The sequence below is a fragment of the Notamacropus eugenii genome, chromosome 4 (genome assembly GCF_028372415.1).
Source record: "Notamacropus eugenii isolate mMacEug1 chromosome 4, mMacEug1.pri_v2, whole genome shotgun sequence".
NCBI classification, from domain to species: domain Eukaryota; kingdom Metazoa; phylum Chordata; class Mammalia; order Diprotodontia; family Macropodidae; genus Notamacropus; species Notamacropus eugenii.
In genome coordinates, this window is record NC_092875.1 from 83331664 (window position 1) to 83354110 (window position 22447).

Below are 22447 nucleotides of genomic sequence, written 5' to 3' on the forward strand. Positions count from 1 at the left end.
AAAATGCCATCCACATCCAGAGAAAGAACTATGGAACTGGAATGCAGAATAAAGCAGACTATTTTCTCTTATGTTATGTATTGTTTTTTTCTCACGGTTTCTCCCATTCATTTTATTTCTTCTATGCAACATGACTAATGAGGAAATGTATTTAATAAGAATGCATGTCTAGGACACATGTAAGATTGCTTGCTGTCTCAGGGAGGGACGGTAGAGGGAGGGAAGAATATTTAAGACTTATGGAAGTGATTGCTGAAAACTGAAAACAGTCAAATTTTTAAAAAGTTAGATCTAATATTGCAATTCAATAAAGATAAATATAAAGTTCCCATTTGCACCAACAGAAACTAACTTCACGTGGATATAATGAATGAAACAGAGTCAATAACAGCTCATGGAAAAATATCAGAGTTTTCAATAACTGTACATTTAAGTCCACAGTCAAATATAATAGCAAAAACCTAATGGAATCTCAGGTTACATGCTGAGGGCTTTGATTCAAACTGCATTTAAGTGTTTCAATAAAGAATTACAATTTTCTTAAAGACAAAAAGACTGAAGAATTAGTGATTCTAACCTCCTCTGTAGTTACCCATGGAGGAACATGTTAATTGGGACAAGAAAAAACTCAGTTCTTACCAAATGATGAAAATATACCCTTCATTGCATGTTTGTTTCCTTGAGTAATCAACATCGGGGCACCAAGAAGGTAAGAGTAGGAAAGGAAGGTAAGTATATAGGGGTTAATCTGAGGTAGTCAGAAGGATGAAAATAGAAGCAGTCTATTTGGAAGGCAGACTTTATGGGGCCTGCCATCTTTGTGTTCAGCACTGATGGCCATAAAATTTAGAGTAGTAGGAGTAGGATGTAATTAGTTTCTTCCTTTTCCCCTTAGTTTCACAGGAACAGACTTTGCCTGGTGCCTTAAGGAGTAATCACTCAAAGAGATCAGCACAATTAACATAAGAAATCATATGAAATGTGTAAATATATTTAGTAGTTACCTTTTAACATGAATAAAAGAGAAGTGGTTAGCTGGTCAAATTTAGAGAATGAAAGCCATGTTGTTCCTACCAAAATTTTATTTCAATAATTCCCAATAATTGAAGAGAAAACAAAGGAAATTATTGGATTAGTTTGCCCAATTAAATGCCAACAAAACTAATCAATGAATGATGAAATTAATGAATATTTATAAAAATTATACCTACAGAGATGAACAGAAGTATAAATCATTTATGTAATGCAAAAAAGAGAAATTGAATAAGGCATCAACAAAATTCTAAATGACAGGAAGGAATTACAGGATAAGATGGTTTTATATATGCATCCATCAAATAACTAATTCTAATAATATATGTAGAGAAATTCCTATGTGTCAGAAAGACCCCAAATGTAGAGTCTCTTTCCCCACCCCCTGTACAAGGGTTGTTGTGTGGTTACCTGAATCAGGGAGGCAGAATGGATATCTCTAATATCTTTTCCCCCTGCTCTTCTCCAAGGGAGACTGTTATTAGTACCAGGAGAGGTATGAGGAGAAAATTGGGGTCAGATAGAGGGATTACAGAACTAAAGTTTATCTATCTGCTACGGTAAATATTTTCAGTCTAGGTGATAGATTGGGTTGCATCTAACTTCTGATTGCTCTATCTCATTATGTTTTTGGGGAAAGGGACCCCAAACTTTATATCCAAGGCTTGGCCTCTTTCCACCAAACACTAGTTCCACCATAAATTCACATAGCAAATGGCAAAGAAAATCGATTTATCCAAATCAGCAGCAAAACAGAAATCAGAGATGTTAACATAAGATGATGTATTTGAAATAATAGAGAAGAAATTTCCATATATATAATCAAATATTTCTAAATTATATGTAGAAAAAATTAATATTCATTTTCAAAAATTTTAAGCTCCATATTTTCTCCTTCCTTCCACTGTCTCCTCCTTGAGAAGGCAAGCAATTTCATATAGATTGCACATGAAAAACATATTTCCCTATTAGTAATATTGCAAAAGAAACCACAGACCAAAAATAACAACAAAAAATAAAGTTATAAAATGTTTCAATCTATTTTCAGACTCCACTACTTTTTTCTCTTGAGGTGCATAGCATTTTTCATCATCAGTCTTTCAGAATTACCTTGGGTTATTGTATTGATAAGAATAGGTAAGTCATTCACAAATGATTATCATTACAACATGATTACTATGTACAACGTTCTGTTCACTTCACTTTGCATAAGTTTATATGAGTCTTACCATGTTTTTTTTTTTTTTCTCAAATCATCAGGCTCATCATTTCTTATAGCTGCGTAGTATTCCATCACAGTCATATTCTACAACTTATTAAGCCATTCCCCAACTGATAGACATCCTTTCCATGTCCAGTTCTTTACTACCACAAAAATATCTGCTATAAATATTTATGCACATACCAGTCCTTTTAGGGTACAGGCCTAATAATGGTATTGTTGGATTAAAGAGTGTGCACACTTTTTGTAGTCAAGGAGCTGTGTCATTGGGAGCAAGGTAACAGTTCAAGCAGGAGAGAATCTTGGATCTCACCTAAGGGAAAGCTTTCCAAAGTCTCACTTGTAGCAAGGTGGAGATAGGACTCTGATGCAGAATGCCATTTCTATTTATGTATTCCCAGGATCTTCTCATTCAGCAACCTGAAGTGTGGTGACCTCTACCAAAGTCAGAAGCCCCTGAAAAGACTCAAAGTTTGAAATTTTGAAGAAGATTAGAACTCTCCTGCTTTTGCCAACTCCACTGTAGAGCAGGGAATTCATCTCCAATAATGAGGGGAGAGTCCCATAACAAGGGGCTTTGGGAAAGGGGATATATATATACATATACACACATATATATACATATATATGTATACATATGTATATATATGTATGTATACATATGTGTATATACGTATGTATATATGTATGCATGTATGTATGTATGTATATTCTGGTACTAACAATAGGAAAAGAAAAGAAGGAAATCCTTCCATCTCCTCCTCAGTTTTTTTTTTTACTCTGAATGACTGGTCTAAGAATGCCAGTACTTTTTCAGTAAACCATGATAATATTATTGTTTGGAAAGAATTACATGGGAAGTGCCTGTAGAAACAAAAGACAACATACTTTGTTTTCAATGTTCCAAATCAATAGCAAAACTCCCTCGGTCCACCCCAAAGGTCTGGAACTATAGAAAGAGTAGCTAGTAAAGTTCATGATTTTCTTTGGGAGTAGGGATATAAAGGGGAAGAGATTTCTCATAATTTTTTAAAAAATTAAATATCCTTAAAATTATATCTCTTGTTTTTCACAATGTCTTAATTTCTCCCAATATCCATTCCTCTCCCAGAGAACCACACCATAAAACCAAGAACAGACAGACAGACAGACATATATATATATATATATATGTGTGTGTATATATATATATATATATATATATATATATATATATATATATATATATATATATATATATAAAGAAACATAAGAAGAGGAAAAAATTAAAAAAGTAAACAATTTATCAAGAACAGTTTGAAAATATATACACTGGTACATGATTTGTGGACCTTGGAAGGATGGAAGGACACATCTCTTCTTTGGGGCCATTGTATGAGGTGTAGGAGGAAATTTTGCAAGATTTCACTTTTTTTTTTAATTTTCAGGGGCAGGTTTAGAAGTACAGAGAGGAATGGAAGAAGTTGAGTGTGGATGAGGAAGGGGCTAAGGAGGAAGATGATGAAAGGGAGGAGAGGGGAAGAATGGAAAGAGGGGAGAGGGACGGGCTGATGTGGAACTAAAGGGGGCCAGAGAGATCCCTCTCTTGGCTGATCTAGGCAGGCTGGGGGTCAAGGGTCAACTGTGGTGGGGCTCCTCACTGGACTGCATTTTGAATGGGCACGAGCCGTCCTGACAACAGAAGGCAGACCAAAATCACACCCTCAGAAGCCCATCCTGGAGTCCACTCAGTCCATTGGCGTTCATAGCCTGTGGAGGCCTCAATGTCTCTGGCTGTCACTGCTACCCACAGCAGGGCCCTCCTTGTTGGGGAGGATGAGCAGGGCATCTCCTCTAGAAGGGGACGGAGGGAATGAGCTATGTTGTGGGTCCAGAATACTCAAAGGGCTGGAGAGGGAGGGGCTAAGAGAAAAGGAGTTGAGAGAAAGCCCAAGGGGACTGGGCTGGGGGAAGGAGCAGACCTGAAGGAAGGGCTGTGACTAGCTAGAAAGGGAGGACAGTGGGCGTAGATAACGAGAGGGGCAAGGCCAGGGACCTGCTCTGAGTTCTAAGCAGGCTCTGGAGTACCATTTGTGCCTTCTTTCCAGTATCTCTTTGGATTTCTGGGTCAGTGCAACTAAACTGCCTTTGAAACTGCACTAGCAGTAGAGCCCCTTCCTTCCACAAAGCGATCCCCAAACAGGAGCCTCCAGGTGTGGACACTATCCCCCTTCAGTGTTTGTGAGGATGAAGCCTTGACCCTTCCATCCTTTTGATGTTCTCATCCCCTCCAGAAACACAGAGAGCCAGAGACAGGCCTCCTGAAATCACTCCAGGTAAGTGCTAAGTCCTGTTCCCTGTCTCCCTCATACCTCCAGCATACACTTTTCCATGTTAGACCTCATACTAATTTGACCCCACTCCTCCCCCAGCTAACACTACCTTCCCAAAACTCAGAGAAGTATGTCCCCCATTTCAGAGGTTACTTGAGTATGGGCCTCCCCTCAGAGGACATATGGGTCAGTCCTCCCCTGCCTCATTCCTCTTCATCTCCCTTGGACACATGTAGCAGCCTGCCACTCCCCAACTCACATGACTGGCCCTCCAGGATACCCGTGAATCAGTCCGCCTCTGCAACAGCTTCTGTAGGTATGCTGCTGATTGGGAGTCAAGCAGGCATGTAAAGCGTTTTCTCCATTTTGGGGCTCAGGGCTATCTTGACAGAATAAAGTCAAGGAATATTTCTTGGTTTCGATGTACCTCCTGAATCTTCCCTTCCTTCACTCTTTTGAGTCCCAGGGACTGCTTTGTTCTACTTGGTCACCACCTGCTTGAAGGGTTTGCAAGCTATTGGCTTCAATTCACCCCCAGGTCATTCTAGTGAACCTCATTCTATACCTATTGCTTCCACTCCCACTTGTCTCCCTCTTTTCTTAAATGCTCTGCAATCTGGTTTCCAAAGTCATTGAACTGAAACTGCACTCTTCAAAGTTACCGATGATCTTTTAATTGATAAATCTAATAATCTTTTCTCTGTCTCTTTTATGTCTCTGCAGTCTTTGACACCCAAATCTCCATTCACCACCTGTATGTTAATGTCAGAAACATTTCTAAAATGAAATTTGTTAAACTCTCCTCTACCTCTCTCTTGCACTCACCCCTTCTTCCTCATTCCTTATTTCTGTTAAGTTTACATCTTCTATTTTACTCAGGTTCCAACCTCATACTCATCCTTGAGTTTTGTTTTCAAAGTCTTGCTTTCTACATCGAATCAGTTGCCATTGTTCGTTTCTTTCCTATTCCCTAGAATTTGGCACAGTACGTTATGCATAAAGGGGGCTTAATAAATACCTCATTCATTCATTGATTCATTCCTTCATATATACCTTGATGCTTCTACCTTTGTAGGAAAATTTGAGGTGAGCAGAATATTTTCAGCTGGGGGTCAAAAATAATGGCATTTGAAATGGTTCTCATAGAAACAGAAGTGTTATAGCAGATAAAGGGAGGATGTTCAAAATCTAGGGGTACTGCCTGGATAAATGCACAGAGGTAAGAGATGGCATGAAGACTGGGAAATAACTAATAGCGCACTTTGACTGTATGAGTGTGTAAAAGAGCATCATGTAAAATAAGACTAGCATGGGAAGGTGGCACTAGACTGTGGAACACCTTGAATGCCAGGCAAAAATTTTGTGTTTTTAAGCAGTAAGAGCTCTCAAAAGTTTTGAACGGAATTGTGATATGGTCAGATCTGTTCTTCTCTAATCAGTCAACAAGCATTAACTTAGTGCTTCTGATCTGCCTGTGCTAAGTACCAGGGGTACAGAGGAAGGCAAAAACCAGTCTCTGCCCTTAAGGAGCTCATTTTCTAATGGGAGAGGCAACATGTAAAAGCCAAGGAACACACAGAACTTATTGATCAAGCACACAAAAAGCATTCTCAGAGAGGTGGCACAGAAGCTAATAGAGTTTTTTTCAAGATAACTTGCTGATCCATCACACCTATCAGATTGGTTAACATGACAAAACAGGAAAATGATTAACGTTGGAGAAGATGTGAGAAAGTTAGAACACTAGTTCATTGTTGGTGCACCTGATCCAATCATTCTGGAGAACAATTTGGAACTATTTCCAAAGGGTTATAAAAATGTACATATCCTTTGACCCAACAATATTACTTCTAGGGCTGTATCCCAAAGAAATCTTAAAGATGGGAGAAGGACCCACACGTACAAAAATATTTACAGTAGTTCTTTTTGTGGTGGTCAAGAACTGGAAATCAAAGGAATGCCCATCAATTGGGAAATGGCTGAACAAGTTGTGGCATAGGAATATAATAGAATTCTATTGTGCTATAAGAAATGATGAGCAGGTAGACTTCGGGAAAACCTGGAAAGACTTATAGGAGCTGATCCTGAGTGAAGTGAACAGAACCAGGAGAACATCATACACAGTAACAGCCACAGTGTTCGAGGATGTATATTGATAGACTTAGCTATTCTTAGCAATGCACCACCTAAAATATTTCCAAAGAAGTCATAATGCAAAATGCCATTAACATCCACAGAAAGAACTATGGAGTCTGAACTTGAAATAAAGCTGACTATTCTCTTTTTTTGTTGTGTTTTGTTGTGTTTTGTTTTTCTCATGGTTTCTCCCATTCATTAAAATTCTTCTATGCAGCATGACTGGTGTGTAAATGTATTTAATAGAAATGTATGTGTACACTCCATATAAAATTGCATGCCATCTTAGAGAGGGAGAGGGGAGGTAGGGGGAGAAAATTTAAAACTTATGGAAGTGAATGTTGAAAACTGAAAACAAATCAGTTAACAAATTTTTGGAAAAGAAAACAAAAAATGATAGTTTGCGATCATAACAAACAGTCTTTAAACAATCCAAAAAACATCTTTACATAGGGGCATTATCAGGTGGAAAATATCAAAATCAGATTAACTATATGCTTTAAAACCAGAGGTGGAGAAGTTCTATGCAACTCTGTACAAGATCTTGTACTGACTGTGGCTCAGATCATGAGCTTCTTATTTTAAAATTCAGTCTTCAGTTTAAGAAAGTGGGGAAAATCATTAGATTGTAGAGATATAGGTATAATCTGTTCAGCCTAAAGGCCATGGGCTACCCGAGTCTTCTTACCTTTTGCAGGTCTTCGGTGATCAGCCAGATAAACGTATTGAGAGAAGAGACTTTCCAGAGTCAAACAAGGGTTAGGCTTTATTCAGGGTCTTTGCAGGCAAGTTCTTCCCCAGGAGAAGGGGACCCCCCTCCTCCCAAGGAGCAAGGATCATAAAGCAAGAGGATGGGCACGGAAGAGGGGAGGGACCTCCGGAGGGGACCCCGCAGCAAGAAGAGGGCCTTCAGGCTTTCCTGTCCCTACTTAAGCTCTCCCAGCCACATAGTTTGCATGTGAATGCCATGCGTGCTCTCAGCCCCTAGCTAATTAACAACAGGTGTGCTCAGACCAAGGATCAATCTCAAGGGTGGGATGCTCTCCCTAGCAAGTTTTCCACTGAGAAGAGGTGGAAAAACAAGATAGCTTGTGTTTCACGCCTCAATTCCCAGTTGCTCCCTGGGGGGCCTCGTGAGAGATCTGAGGTTTAGAAGCCCTCACTTTTACCTGCCCAGAAACTGTTCATGTGAAAACTGAGCTTACACCCCAACAATAATCTAAATAATATTCCCTCTGAATATGAAGTGAAAGTGACAAGTAGATTTCAGAGATTAGATCTTTCGAAGTGCCTGAATAATTCTGTACAGAATTTGCAATATCGTACTGAAGGCATCAGTAACAACATCAAAATTGAAATGAAAAAGGAGAAAGCAATGTGTCTGCCTGATAAGGCTTTACAAATAGCTGATGCACCTTAGGTCTTTGGCCCATAAATACTTTTCAGGGCATCATAAAACTCTTTGGATTGCCACTCTCAGCATAAAACTGAATTTCATCCACCTTCTTATGGAGCCAAGAATTCTGCATCTCTCTAAACTTCACTCATACTTTGCATTTAATGGAATTAAATTCTGTCTTCTTAGAGATGAATGAACTCTCTGGCAAACCTTGTGGAGTTCTCATCTTTTATTTAGCAGCTTCTGAATTTGCCCATCATTTTCATCAAATCAGTCTTGGTGTTTGTGAGCTTTCTGACCCAGATGAGCAAATGCAGAACAAATTATTGAAAGCTGCCCACTCCCTTTCTGCTGCACTGTTTCCAACTGTGAGATGACTCAGCTTTCCCTCTAACTTAGCAACAAACTGCTCCGTCTCAGAGAAGATCTCTAATCTGTTGGTAATATTTTTTTCTGGTAGTCACTTTGCTTTGGAGTTGTTGCTTTTGTTTAATGTGAATATTTAGCTTGGAGAGGATAAGTTTACGGTCAGTCCAGCACTCTGCACCACACATTGCCTTATCACTCTCACATCCTCTCTCTTCTCCTTAAAGTCACATAGTGTATCAAATGTCAATGTTTGATGTGAGGGTGCATCCATGAAGTTTTATTGCATTTAGGTAAATTGAAAACAATATTAGTGATGAGAAGGCCAAGAGATGCACAATGACAGCAGTGGCAGATTGCAGCCATGAAATTAAAAGATGCTTGCTCTTTGGAAGGAAATGTGTGGGAAATGTGAATAGCATACTAAAAAACAGAGATAGAACCTTACAACAAAAGTCCATGCAATCAAAGCTATGGTGGTTTTTTAGTAGCAATACATGGTTGTATCTCATGGCTGTGAGAGTCAGTTCTGCAGAGCACTGCAGAACGATGCTTTGGAATTGTGTTGCTGAAGAAGACTTTTGAGAGTCCTTTGGACATCAAGGCCATCAAATCAATCAATATTCAAAGAAATAGTCTCTGACTATTCACTGGAAAATCAAATACTGAAGCTGAGGCTTAAATACTTTGACCACATAATGAAAAAGAGAAATTGTTGGAAAAGACCATGATGATGAGAAGGATTGGAGGCAAAAGAAGAAGGCAATGACAGAGGATGAGATGGATATATAGTATCATGGAAACAATGAACATGAATTTGGACAGACTGTGGAAGAAAGTGGAGAATAGCAGAACCTTCTATGGGGTCACAAAGAATAGGGCATGACTGAGCAACAACAACTAGCAGAAGGGATAGAAATTCCAGTCAGAGTGGTGGGAATAGACTCTAGATGGCAGGGAGGAAGTGACTGGTGAGAAAGGAGAGACAGAAAATATATAGGTTGCTCTTTCCAGCAGTTTAGAAGTGAAAGAGAATGATCACTTTGGGCAATGACATGGCCAAGGGAAAGTTGTGTTACTTTTTAGTTAATTACTTTTCATTTGTTAAACATGTTTTTTCCTTTTCTCTTTCCCACCTTCACTCCTCACTTGAGAGTAGGGGATAAGGGGAGTGGGGAAGAAAAAAAGTCCTTGGAAAAAATAAGCAGAGTGAAGCAAAATAAACTCCCAGTCAGCAAAGTCTAAAAATGTGTCTTAGTCTGCATTTTAGTCCATTACCATTCCATCAGGAAGTGGGTAGCATTCTTTATCGTTATTCCTCTGGAATCATGATTGATCAGTTCTTAAGTCTTACAAGATTGTTCATTTCTACAGTGTTGGTGTTATAGTATATAAATGGTTTTCTTGGTTCTCCTCAATTCATACCAGTTTTCCAAGATTTCTATGGAACTGTTACTTTATTTCTTACATTATGATGGTATTCAATTACATTTATATAATATATTTTGTTCAGACATCCCCCAATTGTCTTTTTCTCTTTGGGCCTCAAATTATCCATTGCCAAAATGTGTGAAAGCTATGGAGGCTGCATACCCCACTAGGACATGCCATTTATGTCTGGGGAACAAGCATGAAAAGTATCTCACCAAAAGGACATGTGTGGCCAGTACATATCTCTTTAAGGCAGCTCAGATCTCCATTGCACACAGAAGTCCACTGATGTCTTCTGCAGATGTCATCATACTTTGCCTCTTGGGCCTGATCCTGAGCTTCCTTCCAAGACTTGTAGTTTCTCTCTACTAGGCATAGAATCTCTGCTGGGCATTTCTACTAGCTGATCTCATGGTCATTGCTGGCTCTAAAAGACAAAGTTCCATTGGCCCCAAGATAGGGAACCATTGGTCTATCTTCTGACATCATCTAATGTTCTTACCTGAGGAGCTCCTTCTTCCTTATAGGAGAAAGGGCCTTCACCTTTTCTCTTTTTATTTAAAGTCCAAAGATCTTTGCTATTCATTTGGAAGAAGGCAAAACCCCTAACAAGTCCAGTCCCTGGACTAAGGAAAAACCATTGGTGGACTCATTTGACTTCCACCTCTACCCACTTAGGAAGGATCTACTTATTTCCTAAAGCCCTGGCTAAGATTGGCATTGCCAGAAGGAGAACCCTCCCTCCAGGCAGAAAACTCTTTGAAATAGACAAGCAAATCCATTTCAGTCCCAAGTTTTCAGGATAATATCTTTTTTTGTTTCCCCTGGCATGTAAGGGTTGCTTTTGTGCCAGACTTGACTGTAGCATTAGATCGGCAGGTCCTTGTCACTCCCTGTTTAATTCCCAGTTGTTTGAAGGCATACTGGTTCCTCTTTTTCTTTGTATTCCGTGGCACCAAGCACAGTGCTTGCCATCCCTCAAGCACAGCAGACTTCTTTAAGGAAAGAATAGAATAGCAGTTAGCAGGAGAGCTGGGTCTTTAAACTTGACTCATTACAGATGACTTGAATTTCTGAACAACGTTCACAGACAAAGAAAAATGACTTAGGCAGTTACAGAATGGAGTAAAGACAAACATAAAATACAAAAAAATTGTTTGCTTTTCTTATACTATTTATACAAGATGTTTCCAGATTGGAAGAAAAGCATTTATCAAATCAAGTTCATAAAAGAGTAAATGAAGAAGCCATACAGATTAATTTAAGTGATAAAATACATAGTACTAGGAGTTCTGCAACTCAGGAGCAAGATAAAAGGCTAATCAGGGAGAGAATGAGTGAACAGGCAACATGTTCACTCTTGGCAGTTTCTTAGGGGTGTAAGTGTTATGGATCAAAGCATATTGTGGGGCTGCTTAAAAAAACTCAGACACAGACCATCTCCAACCCAAGTAAAGGCCATTTCCTGAAGCTTATTCCCTGAGTGGGCTAGGCTCCTTAGAGGAGCCAGCAGCTAGCAAAACAAGAAAGGGATTTTTATATAGCAAAAGATAGTTGCATAAAAGAATATGTGAATTTGCATTACAGGTGTATCAATAAGGCAATAGCACTGTGGGTGACTATGAATATGGAAGCATAGTTCTCAATCGCAAAATATAAAAGACTCTCCATATAGAAGGCAGAAGAAAAACATTTATTTAAACACCAGAAAGTCAAACTCTAGGCCCAGAAAGCAAAATCCATCATGGAGACCAAGAAGTTGATGAACATGATCACAGCAGAGGGCAAAACCATTCTCAAACTTCCCTTCCCTCAGCCAGGGCCTTCTCACTATCAACTGTCACACTGTATCAGCTGGCTTGTGTCAGTTGGCCTGTGTTCTGTCCCCTCTGACCTGACCCCACTCACTCATATGCTCCTGGTTCCACTCCATCCTTCCTGTTTCACCTCTTCAGCAAACATCTCCCATCACATGTGACCCAGGCTTCCAGGCAATTTAAGCAGATCATATGGGCCTATTAACTAGTGAGAAAGATATTTCCATTTAAATCACTATTACAACAATATATATATACATATATATATGGATTATATATATGGATTTTAAAATATAAGAGGTCTTTGCTGATGTGAGGAGGGGTCCTCACCTTCGTTGAACTGTACATGTGGTTACCCAGAATGCTTACAGAAAAACCCACTCAGGGTGGGATATTAATGTATGGTAATAATATTATAATAAACCTCTCATGCTATAAGTTCACCTAAGGGATGGTCTTTGCTAGTACTGTGCAGATGTCCACTCAGGGAAAGTTCTTTCTATGATTTAAGGGTTAAACATCTTGCTCAGTGTCATGTTGGTGCTGTTTTCTTATTGGTTGACGATTGTGGTCCTGTCTAAAACTAGAAGTGTGTGGTATGTGGTTGACTTCATGGACACATTTGCTGTTTTATTAAGGCATATGAGGTACATGGATTATTGGAGACAACAACTATTGGGACTGGAGGTAGTGGCTAGACTCCATCGTAAGCACTGGAAATTGAGCAACATGCTGCTCCCCTCCCTCCCATACTTGGGGCTTCAGTGGTCTCTTAATCATTATTCAAGTCTGTGGCTTTTTTCTCATCTTTGTTCTCCTTTTCTTTCACCTATTTCTTATTTCTTCCCCCAATCAAAAATAAAGTCACTGTGTACACAGGAAAAGATCACAAGACTCATAGGTCTCTCACTGAATCATGAGTCACCTTTCCTCAAATGCATAGGAAAGCAAGGAGGTAGGGGATGTTGTTGGAATCTTGAGAATAGGGAATGTACCTTGGGGCCAGTTCTGGGATGAATATGTATGTGGCTTGAGTTTGGGGCGAGTTCAGAAGGAGAATCTTTCCTTCATTCTCCAGGTCACTTTTTGCTTCTTGGCCTCTGTGTGGAGCAATCATGAGGGAGAACAAGCAGCAGAGCATCCTGCCTTCCACCTACAGGGAAATATGGGACACAGGAGCCTCCTCCCATGCCTGATTAACAGGGGGAGCCTCAGACTGAACAATTCCTTTCATGAATTTTTTCTCTAGATAGCTCCACTGTTCTTGGTTTTCAACTTACCCCAAATGTTTCTTAGCCTGAGTGGACCTCTTCATGCATGGGGCAGAAGCAATGAATGTAAGTTGCAGTGGAGGAGCATACTTAAGTGATCTTGACGTTCCTCCCTCCATGAAAAAAGTCTGGTATCATTTAAAGGTGAATGATCACTACCTCCCACCCATATGGTCATTTGCATCTCTACACCACAGCTCTCCTTGTCACAATCATGATATGCGATCTTTGTTATATTAAAGTTCCTTCACATCCTTGTCATAGCCCTGTGTGCCCTGTGTCCTTATTACACAGTCAGCACCCATATTCTTATCACCATCATAGCCCTTTTCTGTCCCTCCTATACACTGGTCCTCTTATGTCACAGCAAGTCACTGGGTCCTTGTGTCCCTGTCACAGATATTGTCCCACTTCCCCATTATAATTATGTGTCCTCCCATGCTTATTTCTCTACCACAGTCACTAATCTCTCTTCCTCCTTCCATGTTCTCTCCATAGGTGTGATGGAAATTCTCAGTTCTTTAGGAGCCTGTCTTTCTAGTTCTCTCATTGCCTTCTTCCTTCTTCACATGATGCTCAAAGTGGCCTTAGATAAGTATCTGCTTCTGTTACTTGTTTTCTTCTGGCCTGGAATAGGAGATTGATAGTTGAGCATATATAGATTCTGTCCTACACTACTCTCCATTTTTTCCAGAGTCATACACCTGATATTCTCCTAGTTCTTTCTTGGGACTTTCTCAGACTACCTATGCTCTCTCTACTAGGGTTTGTTCATTATCCTCATAATCCACCCCTTCCTTATTTACTCCTTTCTCTCTGAAATCTCCCACCATACTTCCTGCCTCTCTATCCTCTTTCAAGGTTCCTTTCTTTTGTCCCTTTTACATCCTGAACTCTGTCCCCATCTTCCATCTGTTGTTCTCCTCTTTGACCTCTTATCTCCTCTTTCTACCTGATTAAACAGAGCAGTTCTCAGTGATTGGGCCTGCAAGACCCATCCAGGTCCCACTTGGGGGAGAGGCAGAGTTACCATGTTTCCTGTCCCCCATCTCAGAGTGCTCAGCACATGGAAGTGGTCTGGTTGCAATCCACTCAGGTGGTACATCACTATCAAGATGGAGAGGATCAGTTTGGAGACTAGACCCCTGATTACCAAGGGAGGATGGAGCTGGTGAGAGATGGTTTCACAAGTGGGAATATCACCCTGAAGATATTGGATGTGAGACTCTTGGATGCAGGAGAGTACATGTGTCTCATTACAGATGATTTTCATCAAGATCAAGCTGAAATGGAGCTGAAGGTCTTAGGTGAGGAGCTGGGGCTTGGACTGGGCATGGTTGTATGCATATATGGGTCAAGAGAAACTTGTTTCTTGGCTCTGTAATTTCTGAAATCATAGAATGTCCTAGTTGAAAGGGACCTCTGAGGCCATCTATTCCAATACCTCTCTGAACAATAAATGGTTCCCACATGCCCAGTGGGTAGCTATTTTTCTCCTTGGCTCCTCACCTGGTGCCTTGCACATGAAAGATAATTAAAGTATGCTTGCTGAATTTAATATAGCTTGCAGATTTAAAAACTTCTAATGAGAAGTCATACTATTTTCCTGGGGGAGGCAGCCCTTTCTACTTCTGAATAAATTTCATCCTTATGAAGTTTTTGCTGACATCAAACTTAAATTATTCTCTGCAGCTTTCACCCACTGCTACTAGTTCTATCCCAGAGGGACAATCAGAACAAGCAGAATCCATTTTCCAAAGTCTAGTTCTTCAAACCTTCAAACAATTATTGTGCCCTGACTAAATCTTCTCTTCTCCAGGCTACAGTAATCATCAAACTGGAGGAATGAGAATGCTAAATTTAAGCAGTTTTGTTTCATGGCATAATCTCAAAGCTGTTCACTATCCCAGTCATCCTCCTCTGGATTCGCTTGGATTTTTGCAGCTGTTCTATGAAATCTTCATGTTGTTTTTATTCCAAAGACTTCAGACTTAGCAGTCTTGTGTCATGGGAAAGAGTGAGCATGATAGTCATTGCTAAGATGTGGGGAAAATATAAAGAGAGGAATTCCAAAAAATCTTTTTTGGAAAGTTTGCTAAGAAGGGAGAGAAAGAAATTGGGAAAAAAGAAAAGGAAACTGCAAAGGAAAAGAAATGTGAAGGGAGGCTCTAGAATGAGGAACACCATTTTCATGGCTCTCGTTTCTCTCCTTCCTCTACTCACATGTTATATACCAATGCTCCTACCTAGACTTCTATTTCTCAAGGCCATAGCAGTCAATCACATATCAACAGACTGGAACACAACTACCAGATGATGGGGGATGATGAAGAATAGCACTTGTTAAAGTAATATGACTGTGGAACACATTGGGGCTTGAGAAATATAAATCATCTAAAAACTTTGGTCCCAGGGACCTGGGAGCATGGGATGTTCCTAAAATAAGGTGAGTGAGGGGCAGTGAGTGGGAGAACATGAAGAAAATCAAGACTATTTTGATCCGCATTTTGTGTTCTGACTGAATTGCCTTCGGCTTGAATTCAAGTCACATTAAGGTGACTTTAATTTTAGGAAGCAACATGATACTGAGTTTGTTGTCAAAGGACTTGGATTAAATTCTGCCAGTCCCATTTACTATGTCAGTGATCTTAAATTCACTTCTACCGACCTCAGTACCTTGTTTGTAAAATAAGGGAGTTGGGCTAGTTGGTTTCTAAGGTCTTGTTCTACATTTTGAAAAAAGAACCAAGATTCAAGGTATACTTGCTAGGATACTGCATCCAAAATCAGAAGAAAAAAAAAACAAAAAACAACAACATGATTTCAAGTCCTATGTTAGGCACTTACTATCTGTATATTACTGGATAAGTGATTCTCCTTCTCTGTGCCTTAGTTTCCTCATCAGTAAAATTAGAAAGTTGAAATTGTTATCTTCATCTATGACCACATGACAAGTATGGTTGTTTTATATGTAGCTATTTTCTCACCTTAGTCTTCTAGAATGAAACTGGTTTCATCTCTTTTCAGTATTTTAGGGTAACGTTGATAAACAGGGAAGGCATCTTTTTCTGATGTTTTCAGTTTGAGTCCTTTCCCATTATGCTATTACCACTGTTATTTGCTTGTGATTAGTGCCCCGGTACTATTTAAGCAATTAATATCAATTAGCTTTTTAGAAAGGGATATTTACTAAAATATTGCAAGAACGTCATTACCAATATTTTCTCTCAACATGTGGTATATGATCTGCCATGTCCCACTTCAGTCCCTGAAGAGAAGAGAATCCAACTTAAAACAGTTTCTAATAGCATTGTTCCCACCACATTGATTTGCAAATATGGTATAGCCTATGGATGGATGAGCCTGCCTCTAGTTTATAAGTGGCCTGGGTCATTTGGGTTCTTTGGGACTTTACTTTTTACTGTATGACTCCTAACAAAACTTTCCAAGGGCAATAGCCCCTAGGCACCATACTTGTATCTTTTGAAGTTCATGAGATTGTAGCCATCTCCAATTGCTTCACCTAAAATAAGCAAAGAAAGCACTCTACAGAGACATAAGCAGTTGCACAGCCAGATATTCTCAGTTTCAAGGTACCTCTGAGTAAAAAACATAAATGCCTATCTCATCTAGAGGTCCACAGCATCTCTTTCTTCTTCTGGAATGCCAGTTGAAAAAGGGCAAATTTAGGCTTGATGTATGGAAAAATCTTCTTAACAATTACAGCAAAACCAAAGTGAAGATCCTGTTGGAGATAGTGAGCTATGTGTGTCTTGAAACAAAGACTGGATGATCATCTGTAGGGAGAGTCTTAGAGGAGATTCTGATTTAAGTGTGTGTTGAACAAGATGGGCCTCTGAGTTTCCTCTTATCTCTGAGATCCTTCCAGAATAAACCTAGCCAAAAAGTACATAAAATTGTCCCCTAATTCCACTTGTACTTTATTGTGTCCTCATCAATACAGTTCAATGTTGTATCTCACAAATGGGGCTACCTCCATGTGATGTGTCCTGATCTGGGGTTGCAGAAAGGAAATGTGGATATGGTAATGCTGTTGGTAGGATGAAGAGATTGTCTGCTATAAGGTGCAAAGACTCAGTGGAAGGGCTGAGAATTTGACCCCATCTATGATGTTGTTCTGTTCTCAGCAGGGGCATGGGAGTTGGAGATGGGGAGAATTGATGATGTAAATATTCCAATGAGAGCCCTAGTTCTGACATTTTTGTGCAATTGTGTTTTAGGTGACGAACCTGAGTCAACAACTATGCTGCCATAATCACTTATACTCTTTGCCGTCTGTTGGTTCCTGATATTTTTAGTTATTTTAGTTTTTCTTCTGTCTTTTCGAGGTAATTATCAGAGGAAAGGGGGAATGGGCTTCCTGTCTGGTTAAAAAGGCATGATTGATCTGGGAGGGGACAAGACTTTGCAATGCTGGGTCTTAGGAACATGACTTGTGCCCATTCCTTGGTCACTTGCTCTGGGGTACACTTTGTCCTCCACTCTATGCCCTTTCAGATCATTCATTCCCAAAAGCCAACTTTAGAACCCTGCTGCTCCCAACTACCCTTGCAGTCACATAACCCCACAAATTTTCTTCCTGCCCTTCTCCTCCTCTACATTCCTAATTCATAGCTTTCTTTCACCTCTCATTAATCATATTTTGGTGATGAACTTACCATGTATGAATCATGTACCAGGCTATGGTTGTTGTTGTTCAGTTATGATGGTCATATCCAACCCATGGCCTCGTTTGGTGTATTCTTCATGAAAATACTGGAGTGGTTTGCTATTTCCTTCTCTAAGTCATTTTATAAAGGAGGAACCTGAGGCAAATAGCGTTAAGTGACTAGCCCAGAGTCAGACAGCTAGTAAGTGTCTGAGTCTGGATTTGAATTCAACTCTTCCTGATTTTAGATTTGGCACATTTTACATGGTACCACCTACCTGCCCTCTTCTAGACCATATTGAAAGACAACTACTTCTTCCCTCTCCTTCAGTCCCAGTCCCTGCCCAATTCCTGATTTTAGAGAAGTAGGAATCTGAGTAAGGATCATCATTGACTCCTTAAAGTAATTGAAAAAAAAAAACCACTTAAATCACTGAGCACTTTTAACATACTCCTCTGTACTTTGCTTTATGGTCTGCGCTGTAGAAAGAAATAAGAAAGGTAAGACTCTATACTTGCTTTCCTGAAGCTGCAATCAAAGTGGGAGTGTGTCATGGATACAAATGTGAGACAGGAACAAAGGGTGATCCAGGCAATATATTGTGAGAAATTTGAGGAGAGAGAAATCCCTTTTTCTGCTTGTGCTGAGGGAGCAAAAAGGACTTCAAGGAGAAGATGGCTGACGCCTGAGGTAGGCTTTGAAAGAACAATAAATTTAGACTGAGATAGGGGTAGCATGGAGACTGTTCTCACTCCAAGAGTGAAGGAAGGAAAGGGAAAAGGGCAGGATGAGGAGGAAGGGCAAAGATTAGTACAGTTTGGGAGGAACATAGCTTACAAGAATCAATCAGTCAACAAACAAGAAGTATTTGTTAAGTATCTGCTGTATGCCAGGTCCTGTTCTAGGTATTATGGATAAAAAAGAGAAAAGGGAAATAGTCCTTGCCCTCAAGGAGCTTACTTTCCATCAAGAGAGAGAATACACATCTCATAAACCTAAACACAAGAAATAGATGATAATTCTGGAGATATGGTATTGCCATCTGGAAGACATGATCTTGAAAGATGATATATGGAGTTGGGCTGAGACTTGAAAGAAAGTGGAAATTTTAAAAGGTAGAATGTAGAAGAGAGGACATTGCAGCCAAAGGTGATAGCTGATGCAAAGGCATGGAGATGGAAGGTAAAGTGATGATTAAACCTTAGAGTGTTTGAACGGGGTTCATATATTATTTATGAATTATTATATGGCTCCAAAGCTGTGACCAGGTGGTAAAGGGTTTTAAACATCAAACAAAGGAGTTTACATTTGACCTTAGAGGAAATTGTTGTTGTTGTCCCATCACGTTTGACTCTTTGGGCCCCCATTTTGGGGATTTCTTGGCAGAGATACTGGAGTGGTTTGCCATTTCCTTATCCATCTGATTTTACAGATGAGACCTGAAGCAAACAGAGTTAAATGGCTTGTCCAGTGTCGCACAATGTTAAGTGTCTGAGATTGGATTTGAACTAAGGAAGATTAATCTTCATAACTCCAGGCCAAGCACTTTATCCACTGTGCCACCTAGGAAGTCATGATTAATATATAGAAGGTAGATATGATTATACATGTGCTTTAGCAAAATCCCTTTGGTAGCTGAGTGTAAGATGAATTGGAGACAGGTGACCCATGAAATAAAGAGACTAATTGGGAGCCTATTGTAATAATACAAGGAAAAGTTGACAAAGTCCTGTAATAAAAGGTGGCCATATGAACGGAGAAGGAGATTAATGTAAGAGATTACTGGAAGTATGTTTTACGGTATTTTGCCACTGATTAAATATATGGAAGGAGAGAGGGAGATAGGGACAAACAGAGAGAGGGAGAGAGGGAAGAAGGAAAGGAGGAAGAGAGAGTGTGTGTAATGGGTCAAGGATTACTCTGTAGTTTCAACTTGTGTGATGTGGCATTACTGACAGGCATAAGAAACTGCAGAACAGGCATCAATTTGGGGAGAAAGAAAAGAGTGCTGATTTTAACATGGAATTGTGATGCAAGAAATCCAATTTTAAATGTCCAATAGATTGTTGATACTAACTCAGTCTTCTACAGAGAGACAAGATACAGAGAGATACATAAAGATTTGAGTCATCTGTATAAAGAAAATAAAGTCATGAGATCAGATGTAATTGCACATAAAACAGAGAGAGATCTGAAAGAAGGGTTCAGAAGAGTTCCCAAGGATATACTGACAGTTAGGAGATAGGTTACAGATCATGATATAGTAAAGGAGACTGAAGAGTGGTCAGCCAGAACCAAGACAGAACTGTGTCATGAAAACCCAGAGAGGAGAGGGAGGTCAATACTGTCAAATGCTGCAGAGAGGTTAAAGAAAGGATTAACACTGAGAAAAAAATAGACTTGTCTACTAAGAATTTGTTGGTAATTTTGGAATGAGAAATTTCATTGCAGTGATGAGGTCAGAAACCAGATTTTAGAAGATTCAAAATTGAAATATTTAGGTGGTCATGAAAGCAAGGATATAACAGAATTTTCTGAGAGTTCATGAAATTGGGGAGATATATAGGATAATAGCTGGAGGGGATGGCAGCATGAAATGAATATTTTTTATTTAGAATTTTATTTTTCCCAGTTACATATTTAAACAATTTTTAACACATTTTTAAAACTTTGAGTTCTAAATTCTCTCCCTTCCTTTCCCCTCCACAATTGAGAAGATAAACAATTCTATATAGATTATACATGTGGGGTCATGAAAAACAGTTCCATAATAATCATGTTGTGAAAGAAAGCACAGATCAAAACGATAAAGGAAAAGAAAAATAAAGTAAAATAAACATATATACTTCAATCTGTATTCAGAGAGCATCAGTTCTTTTTCTTGGAATAGATAGTACATATTATTGCTGAAAATGGCTAAGCCATTAATAACTGATCATTTTAAAATATTGCTGTTACTTTGTTGTGCATAGTACATTTCACTTTGTACCAGTTCACATAAGTCTTTCCAACTTTGTTTTGGCGAGTATCCTGATCATCTTCTTATAGCACAGTAGTATAGTGTACTATCACAATCACATACCAAAATTTGTTCAGCCATTCCCCAGTTGATGATCATTTCCTCAATTTCCAGTTCTTGGCCCCCAGGAAAGAGCTACTATGAATATTTTTGTACATATACACCTTTCCTTTTTGAAAATCTCTTTTGGGATATAGACCTAGTAGTGATATTGCTAGGGCAAAGGGTATTCATGGTTTTATAGTTCTTTGGTATAGTTCCAAATTAGTCTACAGAAGGGTTGGATCAGTTCACAACTCCACCAGCAGTGCATTAATGTCTCATTTTTCACAGATCCCCTCTATCATTCATCATTTTCTTATTCTTCCCTGTTAACCAGTCTAATTAATAGGTATGAGATAATGACTCAGAATTGTCTTGATTTGTATTTCTCCAATCAATAATAAGGTAGAGAATTTTTTCACATGGCTATAGATAGCTTTGACTTCATCTGAAAACACATCAGTTGCAGAATGGCTCTTTTATTTGTATATTCAACTCAGTTTTCTAAATATGTTAGAAATTAAGACTTTATCAAAGAAACTTGCTTCAAAATATTTTCCACAGTTACTGTTGCTAACTGTATTTCCCTCCATCCTATTCCCTTTATTGTATTCTCTTTCTACTTTTACCCTGTTCCTCCTCAGAATTTTACTTCTGATGACCCCTCCCCAATTCTACACTTCCTTTTATCACTGCACCCTTTATCCCCTTCTCCTTCTACTTTCTTCTAAAGTAAGAGGTTTCTATACCCAATTGAGTGTGTATGTTGTTCTGTGTCTGAGTCAGTTCTGATGAGAGTAAGGTTCCCTCACTCCCTTTCACCTCTCCCCTTTTCCCCTCCACTATAAAAGCTTTTTGTTAACTCTTCTTTGTGAGATAACTTATTATATTCTATCTCTTCCTTTTCCTTTCCCCCAGTACATTCCTCTCTCACTCCTTAGTTGTATTTATTTCTTACTTTTTAGACATCCTCCCTTCATATTCAAGTCACATCTATTCCCTCTATCTGTCTATATATATATTATTTCTACATGCCCTAATAATGGGAAAGTTCCTAAGATTTACAAATACATCTTCCCATGTGGGAATGCAAATAGTTTAATCTTATTAAGTCCCTTATGATTTCTTTTTCTTATTTACTTTTTTATGCTTATCTTGAGTCTTGTATTTAAAGTCAAATTTTCTATTTTACTCTGATCTTTTCATCAAGAATGCTTAAAAGTCCTCAGTTTTCTTGAATGTCTTTTTCTCCCAAAGGATTATATTCGGTTTTGCTGAGTAGGTGATCCTTGTTTTTAATCCTAGCTCCTTTTCCCTCTGGGATGACATATTCCAAGCCCTGTGATCCTTTAATGTAGAAGTTGCTAAATCTTGTGTTATCCTGACTGTCTCCATGATACTTAAATAGTTTCTTTTGGCCTCCTCCCAATATTTTCTCCTTGACCTTGGAAATATGGAATTTGACTATAATATCCCTTAGAAGTTTTCATTTTGGAATGGCTTTCAGGAGGAGATCAGTGGATTCTTTCAATTTCTCTTTCACCCTCTGCTTCTAGAATATCAGGTCAGTTTTCCTTGATAATTTCTTGAAAAATGATATTTGGGCACTGTTTTTGATCATAACTTTCACATAGCCCAATTGTCTCTCTTTTTTTAAATTTGTCTCTCCTGGATCTATTTTGTAGGTAAGTTGTTTTTCCAATTAAATATTTGATACTGTCTTCTATTTT

The 22447-nt window shown here is 39.0% G+C and overlaps 1 pseudogene; it reads left to right on the top strand.

Moving 5' to 3' along the window:
• The first annotated feature begins 13489 nt into the window (after nt 1-13489).
• LOC140502268 (myelin-oligodendrocyte glycoprotein-like) overlaps nt 13490-22447 on the top strand; it is a 32119-nt pseudogene continuing 23161 nt past the window's right edge.